Consider the following 19,355-nt stretch of genomic DNA (forward strand, 5'->3'; position numbering starts at 1 on the left):
CAAAGACACAAAGACAACTCTCTCCCCTTGTCAAACTAGGCTTGTATCCATGATAATTATGAATGCAGCTTTCATAATCTATCTCCTGGATGGCTGGACAAGGACGGAAAACCAGCATGAGTAAAAGGAAGGAATCAGTTCTGGTGAAGAGTAAGGAAAGCCCAGGAGATTTCTCTAGATGCAGGACTCCTTGGAGGAGTCTCCCACTGCAGAAAAGGCCACCAAACACCAATAAGCTTCTTGTACCTGAATGGGGAGAAGTTGATCTTGGTGTGGATGTAATGATTAACAAAGAAAGTATCTTAAACTGGCACCTCAAATTGGACATTGTTCAGTTTTATACAATCAAATTGGTACAAGCAGTGTAAATGAGTCACATGAGTGTGAAGTCACTGGGCATGTGTGACTTGGCTTATGGCACTGAAAAACACCTAGAGAAGCAGCAAGGGAATTGAGTATCAACTTACTATATCAATAAGTTTTCATATAGCTAGAGTATACTGTTTATACAGTATATTGCCTAAAAAGAAAGTTTGGGTTGGAGAGAAATAAAAAAAGAGCAGATTTTCCTTGTGAAAAGGGTAAGTAGGCTACATGTTGAAGGTATAAACTGTTCCCTGACTGTTGCATTTTAACTTCATCTTTCAAATATTTGAAAGCTCAAGGGAGCCCAAGAAGCAAGTGCTGTGACTGCAAGGGGTTAACAGGCAATTTATGTAAAGTCTTAGTATTCTACAAAATGAAATGTGCATGTGAAATGGAAAAAAAAAAAAAGGAAAAGATTATATTTGTCAGCTGTGCTACCATATGTTGCTCTGGCGGAAGCACAGCAAAATGGTGACAATTTCTATTTTATTGAATGAGGATCTGTGTTGATTTCCATTATTTGAGAGTGTCTCTGGACAAACAGAGGTATCTTCATTATCACATAAAACTGTGCTCACCAGTAACCTGGAATATCCATGGCTACAGGGTGACCTGGGACTGCAGTCTCCTTGAAAATAAAATATCAGAGAAACAGTTCAATCCATCTGCATATTTTAATGGATTTAGCCCTTGGAGGGCATGAGGGAATAGTCTTGTGAAAAGATAAGTGGCAGATACAGGAAATATAGACAAATTTGAAGCTCTTTAAAATCTGAGGAGAACTTATCTCATCAGCATGATTAAAACAAGTGTATGTAAAGGCTTTGGTGGTTGCAGACTACTCTCAACCATCTGGTCATACTGGGATGCAGGGCTTCATGGTTTGGGCACAGAGCTGCACAAATATAGCTAAATTTCTCTCGGACATAGGCTGTTGCATTTGCTTAGCTCCACTGTGTCATACAGGCTTACTTGTTGGGGTTTTACAGGGTGAGGGATATCTGTGCCATTCCCTTTTCCACTGTATATAGATGTACTAGAAGATGCTGCTTTTGTTATTCTAGGATCACAGCTTTCTCTCAAGCTTTTTCTCAGCTTGCCAGGACCTCAACATGTGAGTTACAGCAAGCTGGGTGCTAAGTGTCACTGAACATCCAGGGTTATCCTTGACTCCATGTGCAATGTGGGAGCACAGTGTCTCTCTGGGCCATATGTCCAATGCAAAGCATAAGAAAACAATTCCATGGGGCACCGCAAATTATTCTCATTTGCTTTCAGGGTAACAAAAGTTAAGCTTTTGTCTTCTATCCTGCTTAATATTACTCAACATCCCTTGAATGTCTCTCCTTCCAGTGACCAGAAAGCTTTCCTGTCCATGTGAACCCTGCCTCTGAAGTGGCACCATCATTTTTGGAAAATGACACCGCAGGGCATTAACAATACATCTGTTTTGCCTCAGCAAACATGACAGGCTAGTTTTAACTTGCTGAATGCCTGGCCTGAGAAGGTAGAGAGGTGCCTTTGCTGGCACCATGTGCACCAGCAGGAACAGCTAGGTTGTGCCTGTGCAGTGCTGTGCCCAGCTCCTTAATCCCTGCCAGACACAGCTAGGCAATATCCAGGCAGGGCTGGTTTCTGGAGGGCCAGTTCTGGTCTGCCAGAGCAGGCACCCAGCCCTAAGGATCCCATCCCTGCATTGGGGCTCCTGCAGGAACAGGGTAGATGTGTCCTCCCCGGTGGTAGAGTGCAGCATCCTTGGAGAGAAATGTGCTTTGTTTTACACAGGTAAGGTAAGCACCACCCAGTTCTTGGTCAAGCAGAAAAGTACTGTGATAATAAATAAAGGTAGAGGCTTCTTACCTCTGATCTCACATAAAGGTATGAAACTGTTCAAATCACCTTTTTGAAGGTGATTTTCCTACATGACCAAACAGAAAAGGGATTCAATTGGACAAACTGAGCATTCACTACCACAATGGATGGGCTGGTAGGAAAATTATTTGCCAGATAGTAACAGCTATTTGCTATAACAGATACGTTAATAAACCGTTTGGTAGAAGTATTTTTCTGCTTCAAATTCAGCCCTTTGCAATTCTTAAAGGGGAAATAAGTGCATTGATTTGCTCCCCTCTCCCCTCCCATTTTGCAACAGGCAGATTTTGGGCTACAGAATCACTTGCACTTCCCTTGAGGTCACTGTAGGCACCAAATCAATACATCTGCATGATACCAAGGCGAGTTCTGCAGCTGCTGAAGAACCACACTTGGGACAAAGCAGAAACTAAAAACTTGATTTCTCACAGTCATATTACTTGTTGTCTCCAAGGTCACTCTGCCTTATACTGCCATGGCATTTTGTTAGTGGCTGAAATGTCTATTTTTAACGACTCCTAAGAAGCCTCATGAGACAGTGACTGTGATTTGCTTTCAGCATGCTTGGCCCAAGAGGTGACACACTCATGCTGATTGCTATTGTGGTAAACAAAGGGCTCGTGTCTCAACTTTGCAACTCACCTTTGGCCATGGTTTTATGTGCCGAATTGTCTGTACTGTACAGTGGAATTCCTTGTACTGAGCAATCATGGAACAAATGTCCATAGCTTAAATTTTTTTTTCATAAATCTGATTATTTATTTCTAGAGACTCTATATAACACCTTTATAATGTGATCATCCTTCATTGCAAATAATAAATCAATTTTCCATTTCAACAGAATGAACACCTTGCTACTTGTCCTTTAAATTGCCTTTCTTAGGACACATCTGATTTCTGCTGTTTCTTCTTAATATTGTGGACTTGGAGGAGAATAAATGAGGACAAAACACCTACTGTTAAAATGAATTATATTTTTCAGTGTTTCTGTCCTAGTTTCTTTTCCAATCTTGGTATTTGGTTTTTGAGTGCTTTTGTACATCAAAATAAAGTTCTAAGCAAGAAATCCACATTATGCTCAAATTTTGGAAAAAGTAACTACCTGTCCTGAAATCATTAAATTTAGGAGTTGGCAATATTAGTAACTATTTTTTAGATGACAATTTCCAGGGTCTCTTAAAAAGCCGACAAGAAGGCTTTGCTTTTAATCACACTCTTTGATCTTTAAGTGAAACCTAAATAAATAGCTTATCTTTTACAGAACTAACTGAGCTGATCTGTAAACCAAATATCCTCTTAAGCTAAGTATGCTAACTAGAATATTTTTAGTGTCTAGATTGGCATTAGGGATGTTGATATACGACTGAGGCCATCCTACAAAATGGTCTTTCCAGCACTGTGCATGCACTACTACTGATTGCAAGTCTGTGTCATAACTGCTGACTGTGGAGCAGAATAAATTAATCATTTATTTAAGATATGTGTTTTACTGCAGTTTGACTGCCTTTGCATACATCTCTCCTTGTAAATGCAAACATATTAAAATTTAAACTTGAAACCATGACAACATATCTTTAGACATAATTTCCAATAATCCGTTTAAATAACTTAAAATGAGTAAAAACCAGCACATCTCTAAAGTAAATCAGATTGCTAAACCAGGAGAAATCATTAGTTCAGTGTCTGAAAAGAAAGTGGAAAAAAATATCTACTTTGGAAAGCTGTAACCTTTTTTGGAGACTGTACTAATTTGACTTCAATGTGGTCAGGTTTTTCGAAATTCTTGAATAACTGAATGGAAACCGAAAAGCTACTTAGGAGATGAAAACATAATAAACGTAATTTTAGGAAATGTTATGATTTACCCCTTTTTTTTTGGATTTAAACATAGATTTCAGGGTCTAAGAATAGTAAGTTCTCTTGTCTGAAGGATTTCTAACTGCAGATCATCAACCTATCCTAAAATAGTAATTTCAAAATGCACAGTCAATATTGATATTTTTATCCAGCATATTTGAAATAATTTTCTTTAACTACTATAAATTTGCAATGTTAATTTTCTGCATTGTTAATTGAATTTTGATATCCACCCAAAAGCACAAATGTGAGTAGAGACATAATCTAGTAAATAGGAAAGGTAGTTTCACAATAAAATAAAAATAAATATATGTACATTAAACCATATAATTGCTTTCACCCTGAATAGTATATTGTTCAGAAAATCAATTCCAAATTTTTTGTAAAAGCTACTTTCAAACATATTTATTTGCAACTAATTTTCCAAATGGTGAATCAATATCTTCAATCAAAAGAGAAATTCAAAGAGGCGGTCCCTATTACAGTTCCCTGGTTGTGTTTAGAGTGAGATTCCTGACTGTCACCATGTTTGTTTTGTAATCAAGAATCTATGGGACTAGTGTTCATGCACTTGAGAGAAGATTTTGTTGCTCTCATGTCCATCACTAGCTGGTGATCTGAAGGTCTGTACACTGGTCTGCAACCCTTCCTAGGATCCATTTGGAAGCCAGTCTGAAAGCACATTGTGGCATTTGCTTCAGATATTTTGGGGGAGTTGGTTGGAAGTGTTCCAGAAAAATCCCCCTGGGTTAGAAGAATTTTATTAACACAGCAAAGTAGAATTCTGAATGTCAGAACTAAAGCTGGATATTTGGATTATTCAAGTACAGACAAGTAATCAAGTATAGATCAATACGAGAAGAATTATGAAACACACAGATTTTAAACTGCTAGAACTAAGTGTTAGTAAATGTGAAGTTATGTATATTGCAAAGAATCAAAAGAATTATAATTTGCATATCCAAACTCAAATTGTAACAGATGAATGAAAATTTCTTTTTAATGTATATTGATATACTACTATGGCAAAAGAAAATGGTGGCACCTATAAACAATTGTAGGAGGAAACAAAGGGTGACATTGTAAACTCACATACAAATATATGCTGCTTGATGCACCTTACCACAAAGGTAGTGGATAACTTTATTATAAAAAAGATCTAAGAGACAAATGCAAGGTCTTGGGCTAAATGAGGAAAATCATTGGTTGTATGTCAAGCTTCTCTCTGACAAGAGAATGGATGACTGGATTTGTTCAGAGACGGTGAATGGAAGCAAAAATAATAGATATCTGTAAGTCATGAATGGTTAAGGGAAGGAGAACATTCTCATTTTCATTCACATTTACCTTTCTTTTTAATAGCCGAAGAGATATTTAACAAATCTGAAAAGTGATGCCTTTAAATGTGGCATAAGGGGCTTCTCCTCTGCACCACTCACACCTAAGTGTAGGATATTACAAAAGTGCAGGATATTAATAGGTGTACAAATCTGGGATTTTAGATGATTCATGTTTATAGATATGAACATAGTTATATTAAGCATGCAAGCACTTTTTTGAAGATAAAATTCTTGTACTTTAAGACATAAACTAGCTCTCGAACCAAATCTAATGGAGTTTGAAAACAATTTTTCCTTAAAATAATATATTCCTAACTTGCTCTGCTCCATTTTTTGGAACTCTTTTGAAATCCTTTTTTCTGAAAACTTTGTCAGGTAAGGTATCAGATGTGTCTAATCCAGACCTGGGTCCTATTTCAATCATCTATCAGAATCACATCTAGAAAGAGGATTCACCTGTGGGAAATTAGTCCAGATATGTCATTGCAAAGGCTATCTAAGCCTAGTGAACCACTAATTGATTCCTATTCAAGAAATCTGTAATTATATTTTGTGCCTTGGATATGGCATTTTCCGAGCTTAATAATTCATGTCAAATTAAACAATGTGTTTTCTGGATAGCTTTTGAGTGTCACATATTCATATAGCTAGTTTATGACTTTTTTTTTAAATTATTTTGTACGATAGTCAGAACTCTGTGAAGATCTTCCAGTCTTGAACAAAAGAAAACAAATATTAAATGATCCTACTGACTGCTTTGCTTGTGTAGACAAGGCACAGATTTAGTACAGTTTTCTTTCTTCAGTGTGAATGCTACTCTAGCTGGGGACCAAGAGACCTGAGGAGGCATCCGTATGGCATCTCTATGGAAACTGAGGATGGCAGATTCAATGCATCATTGTATCTGATAGTCCAAGTCTTGTAACATTTATTTTGTACCAGGAATCCAGCCTAAGAGGTTGGTTGATTGCTGTGAGTCACTGAGTTGAAATGACAATCTTCTACAAGGGACAACATAATAATTGAAATATGGGCCTGGAAGGTGCCTGAAGAGACCAGCTGGTACAACTGGTTGCTCTGAGGAAGGATCCAGCGCAGCTTGGCAAACCCATCTATATTGCCTGCACATTCAGAGACAAGACAGCCTTACCTGGGTACTGGTTCCTGGGCATTGTAGTGGTGCCAAAAGGATTGAGAGGATAGATTAGAAGAGAAGCTTGCAGGAGACCCTCTAAAGCCTGTGAAGCTACCGAAAGACTACCCTCAAGAAGATGTTGGTATCTAGAGAAAGATACTGCTTTCTCTGGCCTTTTAGATCACTAGTTTAGTTAAGGATAAGTAGGTATTTTCACTGAAGTTATTTTAGGAAGATTTTCCTTGCATGTATGAAATGTCTTTCCTTCTGTTATAACATGTGTATATAGTTCAACACTTGTTTGTGTAATTCCCTGTACATATTTAGCCTGTAGTGTTTTATGTTAGACTTCAGAATAAACTTGTTTTGTCATTTTCCGCTCACCTTCTGTCTGCTATTTATAACTATATGCAACAGTAATTAAGGAGGGAACAAAACAACCTAATGCTATCGCCCTTGAAACAGTACTCTGTAATGTAAGGAGGAATAAGAGAAATTGTTCAGATTTTGGACAAAATTAAAAATTTTCCTACAGATTTTTTTTCCTAATTTTTTCCTCTACATTGAATTTTTTTCATTCCTTTTAAAAGATGTATGGTATAAAACTATAAAACTTGATGTGCTGAGTAGGAATTGCTTCAAAGGAGCTACTGTTCCTTTCTTGAGCCAAGTACCATTTGACAGTTTTTAAATAAAATGTACAAATAATTTATGGGAAAATTCACCAGTATTTCATAACGAGAAAATTATTGCATTTTTCAGACAATGCCATAGTGACAGGAGAAAACCTTGGCTGAGAATTTCCTGCATCTGACCTCCTCATAATGGACCACGTCAAAATCCCAAGAAGGATATATACATCTCTCTTGCAGCAAAGCAATCAGATGCCACCGTGTACTGTTCGTTTTTTGGTTTTTCTTTTGGTAATGCCCCCATTCACAAGGTAATCAGGATATGATGGACTTCCTACTGCATAAAAATCTACAGTTATGGATAATGGTAGAAACAATTCAAATGCCTTTCGAAGCTACTCTAGTCTGTTCAGGTTCTTTACATCACACAGTGCCACAGTACCTGAGTTTTCCCCTAGAGCATTAAATATTATGAGTAGAATCTGTCACATGCAGTTTGTTCTCCAAGTATAAATGCAAGGTTAGGTCAAAATCTTCTTCAACTTTCATAGTTAGACATGCTCCATAAATATGAGCTAATATACATATGTCATTTTTTGGATTGTTCCTGAACTTCTTGTTTTCCATCAGTCTCCTCTCTTAGATATTTTTTTTTCAGTTTGGTACATATTACAATACTGAATGGCAAAAGTCCAGCATTCAAAAAGTTGTTTTGAATCACAACATTAAATCAAATATGTGAATGCTTTGGACAATCAGAACTTATAAAAACATAACAAATACAAAATTATTTTTTTCTGTGTTAAAGCATTGCAAACATCTTCTTATTTAGTTTTTAAAGAAATTAAACTTATACATTTTTGGAGTAAGGAACGTTTTTGTAGAGATGTGTATGTAGTATTCTGGGTTACAACACAGATGAAAATCAAGGAATTAAGACTTCAGACAACAAATGTTAGGACTTAATCCACCCCTGTAAGAATGTGACCTTCAAGACTGGTACAAGTCTGAAAATAAGTCTTCCACTTAGGCAGATACCAGGAGGGCATGGGAAATTGCTCAGTTTAGTGACTTTTCCTCACTGTGAACTATTTATGGCTTGGATTTGGAAATCACAATGTTTTTGAATATCAGGGTCTACTCCATATCAGCTGTCATTATTGGCTAATGATAATATTTGATAATCATGTTGGAATCTTATAGATTTTAACAATCTTTAACTGTTGGCTTTGTTATGGCAACATAGCTGCTACTCCAGCCAATTGATGTGTGAATGTGCCCATAACTTCTCACTTTATCATTCACTCAAGTTCAGACTCTATCTCCTAGTACTAACAGAGCAAGCATTTTGATGGCACACTGAAATCTCTGCAACTGTGATACATTATATTCTTAGAGCCTCGCAGATTGCTAACTGCCTCATCAGATTCTTTAAGAATAGCTTTTGAACACTGATTTGTAGACAGTTATACCACTTCCCTTCATCTTATATCTTTCAACAGATATCTTGTGCCAGTATGAGTTCGTACATTCTATGTCCTGTTTTCTTTTTGCGATTGTGTTATGAGGAAAACTTAGGTTTTGCTTTTAGTACTAGGAGGTCAATCTTAATTTTGCATGTGCTTAGAATGATGATAATTGTATTTAGCTGCAGTATCTATTTTGAAATTTACTTTGACTGGTTATTTCCATTTTCACAAAGCCAATCTGTTATAGAATTTTGCTTTGATCAACAGACCCAACAAAGACCTCTGTTTTGGTATCAACATCATCCGAGCTTTGCCTTGTTGTGGTGCACTCATGAATATGTTTCCTTTTTATGTGTCTTTGCAACTTGTGCTGAGATTGACACACTTTGGCAAAATTTTATTGGAGATATGAGACAGCCCCCCCTTACTCTGCATGCTTTTGTGTCTTGTTATGATTGCCTCCATATGGTGAACAAAGAACTTGAAACTCAGCCCAGTAATGTATAGTACTGGCTACCTAAATGTGTTCAGCCTAGTTAGATCAAAACTTATGGAGACTCAGTGATACCGTAGCATTGAAGGTTATTTTAGTCAAACTTGGAGGTAGGATGCAAGAGAGAGCTGCTGAGATCTCAGGCAATGGTTTGACAGCTCAGTCATCAGGTTCTTTTGCATTTACTGCCATTAAATGATATCTCTTCAGTACCCTCAGAGAACGTGATTGGTCCTGGAGGGTCAAATAAGTGGGGGAATTCCAGATATCCAAGGAGTTAAGTGGGCAGACGAGGGAATGGTGTGGTAAAGCAGTAAGAGACTTTCAGTTGGGTGTTCTTGCTTAGTTTTGATTCCATTTGCACAGACAGTAAGCCTGCCATGATTGGTTGTTATTTGTGCTTCTGACTGGTGTGCATTGGGGGCTGAGCATAAGGCAGAGTTTGTGGCATCTTCTCTTACATTCTGTGAATGTTGAGCCTTTTTCTATTGATACAACTTAACTTCTATGCTGAAATAAGATCACTGCAGTTCCAAAACCAGAATTAAATATTCTGTCCAAACCTCAATTTTGGTGAAAACTTCACAGAACTATATGACTAATTATTTTTGATGGAAGAGATGAACACAAATTACAAGGGTTTCGGATTGCAAATGTTACAGCAGTTTGCTTGGGCCAGAGGGCACAGTCACAAAATTAACAGGAAAATAGCTGTAAAAGAAAGTGAAGTTTCTTAATTAGATTTTATTATACAACATGAGTTATAAGTTATAACATAAGCTAAAGGATGTGTCTGACCTATTGTGTGGGATGGGATACCAAGACAAATGAAAAACCTTTGACATTTTCTGAAAAGGTAAAAGCTGTAGGAGTGAATAATCCTGTTATAGGCAGCCTGTGTAATGATGAACAACAGGTACCCACTTCTGATGAGGGAAAATGAATTTATTTAAATTTTTGACAGTATCTACTTACTGAGTTAAATTAGATATTAATTTGAAAACTTTTTCTTTAACAGATGCCAGTAGCTTATGCAGTATTCATTTTGCTAATACATGGCAAAACTGAGCTGCTCTGTTTTTTGTGTTGTAGCTGTATGACCCTTTTCTTCCTATGCTACCTATTCTGTTGAGAAAATAAATTCGTGAGGGCAGGATTCTTGGTTTTGTACTGATTTGTGAAACATTTTGCATGGTTTCTCTGCATAAGTAATGTATTACAGCTATAAAAATGGGTAGAGACTTTTGTGACTTTTTGTTCCTTGTAGAGTCCTTCAGATCCTCCATGCAGGTTCATACTTCAAGCTCAACAAAAGTTCTGCACCAAAAGAGAAGCTGCATCCTCTTGAACAAAACTCAACTGAACGTTTCTATAAGACCAAATCTCACTAAAGCCCATCTGTTCATTAGTGTTCAACATATTAAAAAAAAAAAATTAAAAATTTATCTAATGTAATGGCCTATTCCTATAGATTGATACATTTCAAAGAAATAAAAGAGACACTGAGATGTCTTTTTTTTTCCTCAGTGTTAGTAGTCTGGAAAATTTATTTCTGTGTATGAGAGCTCTTTTCTTTATCAGTGGATTCCTCTTCAGGGATAACTTTTGATAACGTCTTATGAGAGGAGAAATGTTATGTTATCTTATCAAATATTAGACAATCCAAACCCTGGTAATGCAGGGTTTTTCCCAATCTTTTTTATGTTAACCTTGGTATAGGATACAGAAATGGTTGGATATCTTGAGATCTATCTCTACCCTTTTCCACGGGATCTTTGAGTTTCATGATTCTTTATTTCAAATATTTGTTTTATTATCCTAAATTTAAATGTAAAAATCATCCTTTTATAGTAGTTGGAAAGATGTTCTTCCCTTGGTAATGTGCAGGCATTGCAGAAGTCTCAAGGGACTGCAGGTGGCTTTGGTGCCTTTTCCTACTGTCATACTCTAAACCAAGAGGATCTATGTAAAAATTTCATTTAAATACAATACAAGTGGTAATTATTGTCAATTAAACACAGTTATTAAAACATGCTGTCTAAATGTTTTATACTTACTTTATAAATCACGTAACTATGCCAAACTCTCTCTGTCTCAGAAATGGATACTGGTATTCATGAAATGTATGATGCATATTTAGTTAAATATACGCTAATAACATATTATATCATCTTAAAACAACCAAGGAAGTGGTTTTGTTAGAAAGAAACAGCAGATTGTACCTTATATCCCCATGTGTGTGGCATTAAATCTGCCCTCTGTGTTTTGTGCTTCTCACATGCATAAGTGAAATGGATTTCTTTGCATCTGACCAACACATAAACCGCAGGGAGATGTTTTTAATAGGATTCATTGTGATTAGGAGCTGTGGAATAGCCCCATAGTCATAGCAAAGTTAGAATGCCACAACTATTTGATAGGAGACATTTCAATCTGTCATCATCTTGTGTGCCCTGACCCCGATAATACACCCCATTCAACCTGAGGCACAAACAGAAATGGTGAGGTAAAGTTGCATTTTTTTTTCTGTTAGCACAGCACCAGTCACAGTTTTTATGGGTTCTTGAGAGAAGAAAAAGCATTTTTATTTCCTGTGTTGTTCATCCCTTATCCAACCATTTGAAAAGATATTTTGTTTCCTGAAACACAATAAACAAGTGGAAGGGGGAGAAAAATCCTTCCTTAGGTAACCTCAGAACAGAAGAACTTTGTGCATTATGCAGCTCAGGCCATGCCAAAATGCAATTTGGAGGGTGTCCAGCACTTCATTGGAAAGTAATGGTTTTCACTGAACTGAGTTATGACCAGCTGTTTACAGACAGTCTGTGACATACTGATAGAGCAGAACACCGTATGTTGCTTTCCAAATCAAATGATACAAGAAGTGTGACAGAGTGGAGAAACATCTGTCATTAGCAATTTTCAGCACGCTTCACTAATTCTGGACAAAATACGAGTAATGAACTTACCGCAGGAAACTTCAAATACTACCACTGCTGAAACAAGGATATAAACAGCTAGTGCTCCTAATGGCGTCTAATTTAATTCATTTGCAGTAAGAAACAAACAAAGTGGGTTATTTGTTTTTGATCATGGGGTAGTAAATAGTAATGCTGATAACAAACATTCATTTTAATCAAAGAAAAAGAGATCGTGGAACTCAACTTGCCTGATGTTCAGACAGAACGTAATTATCAAGTGGTTTTTCTCCCTTTAGTCTTTTTGAATGTCAGTGATATGGGTGTTTTTGTTGTTGTTGTTGTTGTTGTTGTCTGCTTGTTTTTGTTTTTAAGCAAGGTTTTTTCAGAACAGGCCATGGAGAAGTTGTTACAACACTAAGGGTATTGTCCTTCTTTGCCTTGGTACTCTCCCTCGCATCTCCCCCCATCATATCCTCCTCCTGAATCTTCAGAGAGCAAAACTGCAAGTTTTCTGCACAGTATTACTCACCAGTGGGCACGAAGACATGAAAGGAGTCCAGTTCTGGCTTCTACTCCATTTTCCTGCATTGTGGCACTGATATTGGTATTTAAAATCACATGATTTCAGATGTACTTTTTTAAAGCTGCACTTCAATGTGTATGTAGCCCCCATATATTACACATTTTAGCGTTTTCTGCTTGATTTCTCTGTTTTCATCATATCTGGAGCCCAGTCACTGTAATTTTGTGACGATTTTCACTATGTCTTTGAAATCAAATCTGCCATTTGCATTCAGGGGCTTTAGTTTTCCCTTACCACTGATAACACAGCAAATTCCTGACACTGTTCAGTTTAAATGGCAACTCTCAGGGGAAAAGAGGGGAAAATGAAAGGACAGGTTGTTCCTCTTTATATGAACTTTCAACTAATGTTCACACAAAGCTATAATATGAAATGCAGAGGATAGATTTAGTCCAATCCATTGGTGTCCCACCTATGGGACTTCCCTTGGAATGGATCCCAGACCAAGAGAGTGAAAGCCATTCCAAACTGATGACTGTAAAATGAGTGTAGGAGGTCTTTGAGTAGCTGCGTAATTGCAAAATTATTCATGATAAAAAAGCACTAAACTAGAATTCACAGTATCTTGTAGAATTTCCTGAGGTGTCACAGGAAAAATGTGTAACTTTCTAACACCTTGGATAAATCAAACCGGTCCAAGTACAATATGTTGAAGAGAAAGAGCAAATGTACAGAAATATTTTTTATATATTGGGAGTTTATGATAGAAATATTTTTCTTCCACTTTAATGGAGAAAAGGAAAACTATTAAACATAAACCATTTCAAGAACTGCAAATGTGAGGTTCCTCTAATTCTTGTAGACATCTACACAGGAGAGCAAAGTAAAGGGGAAATATAGGTACCACTGACACCCGTCATTACATTTGTGATCTAGATAATAAAGGAAGCAGACCCAAGCAATTCGCTAACACTAACGCTATTCTTTACATAAACAGTAAATGTTTAGATTTTCCTGTTCACTGACTAACAGCACACATATCATAAACACTAAGCTGTTATAGTACGTTTCGTGTGTTTATTCACTTTAACAGTTGTTAGTGTGAAGACAGGAAAAGAAAAGTGGGTGTAATGAGACCATGTGCAGTATGCTGTGAAAACAGAGGCCCTTATTTGGCATAATGGGTTGCACCATAAGGGCCATAAAATTGTGCATGTGTTAGTATCATTTTAATTATTACGGGTGCCACATGTTAAGCAGAATAGCGGAACTACTAAAACAGCTTCAAAATCCTTACTGCTGATCGCTGCATTTAATTACAAATAGGAACATTTGGAGATAGGTCACCATAAAACCCTTCTGTTGTCAAATGAGCTCAAATCTGATTTTTGTAATTATGTTTTTATACCACAGATCCTGTTGAATAACTATAGGGAATAAAATTTTAATAAGTACTGATTAAATGCAGGTACATCTTGCTTCCTAAGAATATTTATGTATGTTCTTTGCCACTTACATCAAGGTACCATCATTGCTTCTGTTTTGGTCAGTGGTGATCATTCAACCTGAATGCAAATAAGCTGAATAACTTTATGTGCCATGAAATATTGTTTTTTTTCAGTGAAGCATAAAAGCATTGGATTTCAATTATTCATTCTGTTTGCTAGAGCTGTGTACAGTACTCTAATTCTCTAGTACCAAGGCACTTTCGTTATTACACTACATGTCACATTCAGTAGAATAAGATAATTAACCTTCCTAAGGAAGAGTTTTGGTGTAAGAAATGACAACTATTAAAATAAAAATCATAAATATATAAAATTTGTTGTTTAACGGGAAAAAAATCACTAGGATATTAAAAGGTGGCAAAAATTGTAATTTTGGATTTAGGTAAGTAAACTCTCCTTTTATGTAAAGACTGACTATAATGTTCTCTAAACAGAAATTTACCTTGGGAGGAATGAAAAAATAAAAAGGAAGTAGCAATTAAATAAATATATAAAATTTGACAGAGTTTGTAGGCTGGATTTTGAGTTATACTAAGGACAGAAACATTGCATTTGGCTGTATTGTTCAAGCAAGATTCAAGTCAGAATATATGTGTCCATAAATATTTCTGAGCATTTATTTGTTCATGCTCCCTGTTTCTTTTCTAGAGATACACGTAATCCTAAACCAGGCCTGATCTAGTAGTTTTCCAATCTGAAATCTTGTCATCAAATAGAATGTTAAAAACATCTAGAGATTTGTCATCAACATTGTGCTGTCTAAGGGAGGAAATCTGTTTTATGAGATTGCCATTGGACTCATGGGCTAACACCCAGCTCAGAACACACTCCAGAGCTGCTGCACATACAATGGCTTCAAGAGACTGTCAACTGGAAATAAATAAATATACAGTGCCTCCTGGAAACAGACTGATGTAATTTGTAAAATGATCAGTGAGAGAACTACTTTGCTAGTTCTGATGCAGACTGACTGCTCTGCATCATTTATAGCTGCACAGTAAAAAACTCAACTCACGTAGCAGTCCAAGAATCTGTGTCCTGGCTCAAAAGAAAAAAAGAAAAAATCTTGTTGACTTTCGTAGCCTTTTCAAATATGTCATTGAATGAGTGCTAAATAAAGACCTCAAAACTTACTGAGTGACAAGAGAGCAGTCCAGAGGTTTTAGGAATGAAAGTAGGCAAGCAACACTAGAAAATAATGATCTCCTCTGTACTAGAACATTAGCAGATTATGTTCCAATGGGAACCAGTAGAAATATTTGTACCCAACAGGGTAAAACCACAGATATTAATGAAAGTCTGCCTCCATTCTGATCCCAGACCACTTGTGCACCACTACAACTCCATTGTAGCTTGTACTATTTGTAGTCCTCCCTGTGAGGGCAGAATGCACTCCTTGTTGCGCTCTGGCTCAGTGCTGGAATAACGCACTATCTGTATGCTTAACGAAATTGTCTCTCACTGATGTGAAACCCTCATCTGACTATGTCAGTCTCTGTCTAAAACAGGCGGTAAAAATAAAATGCTTGGCATCAGTCCTTCCATTGTAACTCTGGTTGTGATCCTATTTCACAGTAAGGTCTGCTTGATTCTGTTGGATAGAATCATGCCCTTGAAGGGGAAAAGTAATAAGAAGGGAGTGTGAAGAATACTTAGCTGATTAACTGTCTTGTAAAGAAGGAGAAAAAATAAAACAAGGGTTTTATCTGTGGGGTTTACTCCAGTCTAATTCCATTAATTGGTCCTTCTCTGTAATTGCAAGAATACAAATCTCTTAGTACAAAGAGAATGAAGAAGGGGGATAACAATATAAAAAGCAGATGCTAAAGGATGGTAAGACATTATCTTACACAATAGCACTGCTGAGCTCATAGGAACCCATTAAACAGTAATTTGAGCTCTCTTTTGGGAGTTGTCTGGAACATAATGGACCATACTCATGGATTTGGGTAGGAAATGCTCTATCAAGAAAGGAGAATTCCTATACACCATGTATATCAGTCCTCGCTCCTATGGTACTTTTATTCGGCTGCCTATTGGTGACTTACTTTGGAAATTTGATGGTATACTGGTGATCTCTCTGGGTTTTTTTATCTGTTTGGCACAATCTCCCCATCTACAAAGTGAAAAAAAATCAAGAAATTAGACACAGGTTACTTCTGGAAAAAATCAGTGTGCCACTTCAGTTTTAACAATTTAATATTAAATGGAGAGGCTCTTAACATTAAAAATTAGGATTATTACCCAGATTGTTACCACATCTCAGAAACCCTGTCACCCTTTCCTATTGAAAGATCATGGCACTCCTCTCAGTCACAGTGCAAATGAGACTTTGTCAGGTATCATGCATCTTGAGAGTTACAGCAAAACTTACATTAATGCCAACTCATACAGGTGGACTTGAACTCACATCCTTGATTTTGGGACTAAGCCAGGTCCACTTTGTGACTTTGATTCATTCCCCCATATAATGTGGTTTCATGTGTACTTGAATTTTTGTTACTCTTAGGAATATTTCCTATTACAGTACTAAATAATCCTTCATGTACACATTCTCCATCTTTCTGAGTCAAACCATGGCCTATGAAAAACTATCACTCTACTCCCAGAAAATGTTACTTCCTAGTGTGCAAAAGTTTTGCCTGTGTAATTTGATGAGCAATCTTTTTGTTCCCCTCAAATCCTTCTCTTTTCCAGGCTGAACAGTCCCAATCTCTTAGCCTTTCCTCACAGGAGAGGTGCTCCATCCTTCTAATCATCATGGTGTCCCTCCTTCTAATCATCATGGTGTCCCTCCTCTGGACTTCATCCAACAGGTCAATGACCTTCCTGTGACAAGGATCCCAGAGCTGGATGCAGTACTCCAGGTGGGGTCTCACCAGAACAGAGTAGAGAGACAGAATCACTTCCCTTGACCTGCTGGCCTTGCTGCTTTTGATGTAGCCCAGGGCACGCTTGGCTTTCTGTGCTGCAAGTGCACATTGCTGAGTCATGTCCAGCGTCTCATCCACCAGCACCCCCAAGTCCTTGTTAGCTGGGCTGCTCTCAATCAGTTCATCCCCCAGGGTGACTGGGGATCTCCCTGACCCACATGCAGCACCTTGCACTTCGTCTTGTTAAACCTTGTGAGATTCCCATGGATCCACTTCTCAAGCTTGTCCAGGTCCCTTTGGATGGCATCCCATACTTCAGGTGTGTCCACTGCACCACTCAGCTTGGTGTCATCTGCAAATTTGCTGATGGTGCACTTAATTCCTTTGTCTATGTCATTAACGAACATAAATAATGATGGTCCTAAAAGAACCTGAAAGTCAACAAGAGATCAAAATTCCATTCCCTGGAATTGTTCAGAGGGATAGAGAGATGCTGTGCTCTCTCAGAATCCTTACTATTTAGTTTAAGAAAAGATACCAAAAGAAGAGAGGAGGCATTAATTACTAGTGCAATGACAATAAACAGAATAATCTCACTGCTTTACATATTCACAAACTATGAGTAGATTGTTTAAACCTTTTATTAATGACATATACAGAATTTTTAAAATCCATTTCAACCCATAGCCCTCTATGCTCCCATCATATAATTGTCATCCCAGAAAATGTCAGTGATGTTTCTCTGGCTATTTTTTCTATTTATTCCTTTACTTATGCATACAGTTGAAACGACAGACAAATTGTTGGAATAGGTAAGTTATGAGATGGCATCAGTGCTGAAGCAACTGAAAATGGGATAACCCAAGAGGATAATTCATGTACTGAAACAAGAGCAGATGTCAAAAGAGACAGCTTGTCTGGTTTGTTTGGATGATGATTCCCTAGCATGTATTGACTGAGCAAGATTGTCAGACAGCCTGTTTGTGAAGTTCAGTGTTGCCTGTCTTAATCGTTCTTTACAGGGAGGTGACATTTTGTTGCAGGCAATTATAGAGTGAAATTTTTGTGAATTGTTTAAAGTAGACCAAAACTGTCCTACCAAGCGGCATTCTTTGCAAATATCCAAAGTCCAGTGGAAACAACTGCCATTTTGACTTCTTGAAATTAAATTGGGTGGGCTGTCCCATCTGTGCACTGTGTCCAGAGATGATGTGTTAACTTCCTTTGCTATCCAAACTAGGAAGATTCAAGTGGCAACAGTGACAAGGAGGAGGAGATCCATTTTAGACAGAAAGTTGGGTAAATCAAGTAATTTAGAAAGTAATATATATCTGCTACATCTAGGGAAACGGACTTGCTCATGATGCAGCTTGTGTTATGATTCAGTTTGAGAGGAAAAGGAAATGGTAAATCTGAAGAATTTGGGGCATTTAGTAGTGTGTGCAAAACAAAATTCTACCTGTTTGACCTTGTTAGGCAATTACATTTTCAACTTTCTGCTGTCCTGTGTAAGTAAACTCAAAAAGAAAAATTAAACATTCATCTGGAAAACTGATATTAACTTGTTAAAAGGATTGAAGTTCCCCCTCAGGTTTTGTGAATCTCAATGATATTAAGGATCAAGGGTCTTAGGATCAAGGATTAGCTCCTTTGTAGCAAACTAAGGAACAAAAAATGCTTCCTCCCAGAAGAATAAGAGAAGAAGGATTGTAAAATCCTTTCTTCACAGACAGAAATTTAGGTTTCAAGCTAACCTGACATAGTGATGTATGCTCATGCTCCTTCCATAATCTATTTCCTTTAAATTTAGCTACCCAACTCTTCAAATGACTTTTTCAGTAAGTCTCTCACTGAAATACTTACATTGCCTCATATTTTTTCACCTCTTGATACTGTGGTCACTCCTGCTTGATCTACACAGTATTCTGACCCCTATTTGCCTTTCCCTTTCTCCCAGTTTCCTGAAGGCCATGAAGTTTCTTTCTTTTCCTTTGAAATCTTTTACAAGACTACAATTCTTCAAGTCCAAATTGTTGGATTCCTCTCTCCTCCTATTTCTGGTTTACTATTACTAGTGTGCTTTCTATTTCATTTCTCCGTCCATGCACTCCTCCCATTATCCTTTGTGTGAGGTTTTATGTGCCCTTGAAACAACCTTCTTCATCCACTGTGCCAACCATCAAGACTCTCTTCTTTCAAATCCATCCTTAGCTCACATTGATGCTTTTCACCTGCCAGTGACCATTTCTCTGTATCATGGACCAGTAGACCCTTATCTCACCAAGGAAATAACAAAACCAGAAAAAAACATAAATTAAGACACAAGATTTACAAATGTTATTACCTGTTATCATTAAATACTAACT

The sequence above is a fragment of the Neopelma chrysocephalum genome, unplaced genomic scaffold (assembly GCF_003984885.1).
Source record: "Neopelma chrysocephalum unplaced genomic scaffold, ASM398488v2 Primary Assembly neopelma1_22, whole genome shotgun sequence".
NCBI lineage: Eukaryota > Metazoa > Chordata > Aves > Passeriformes > Pipridae > Neopelma > Neopelma chrysocephalum.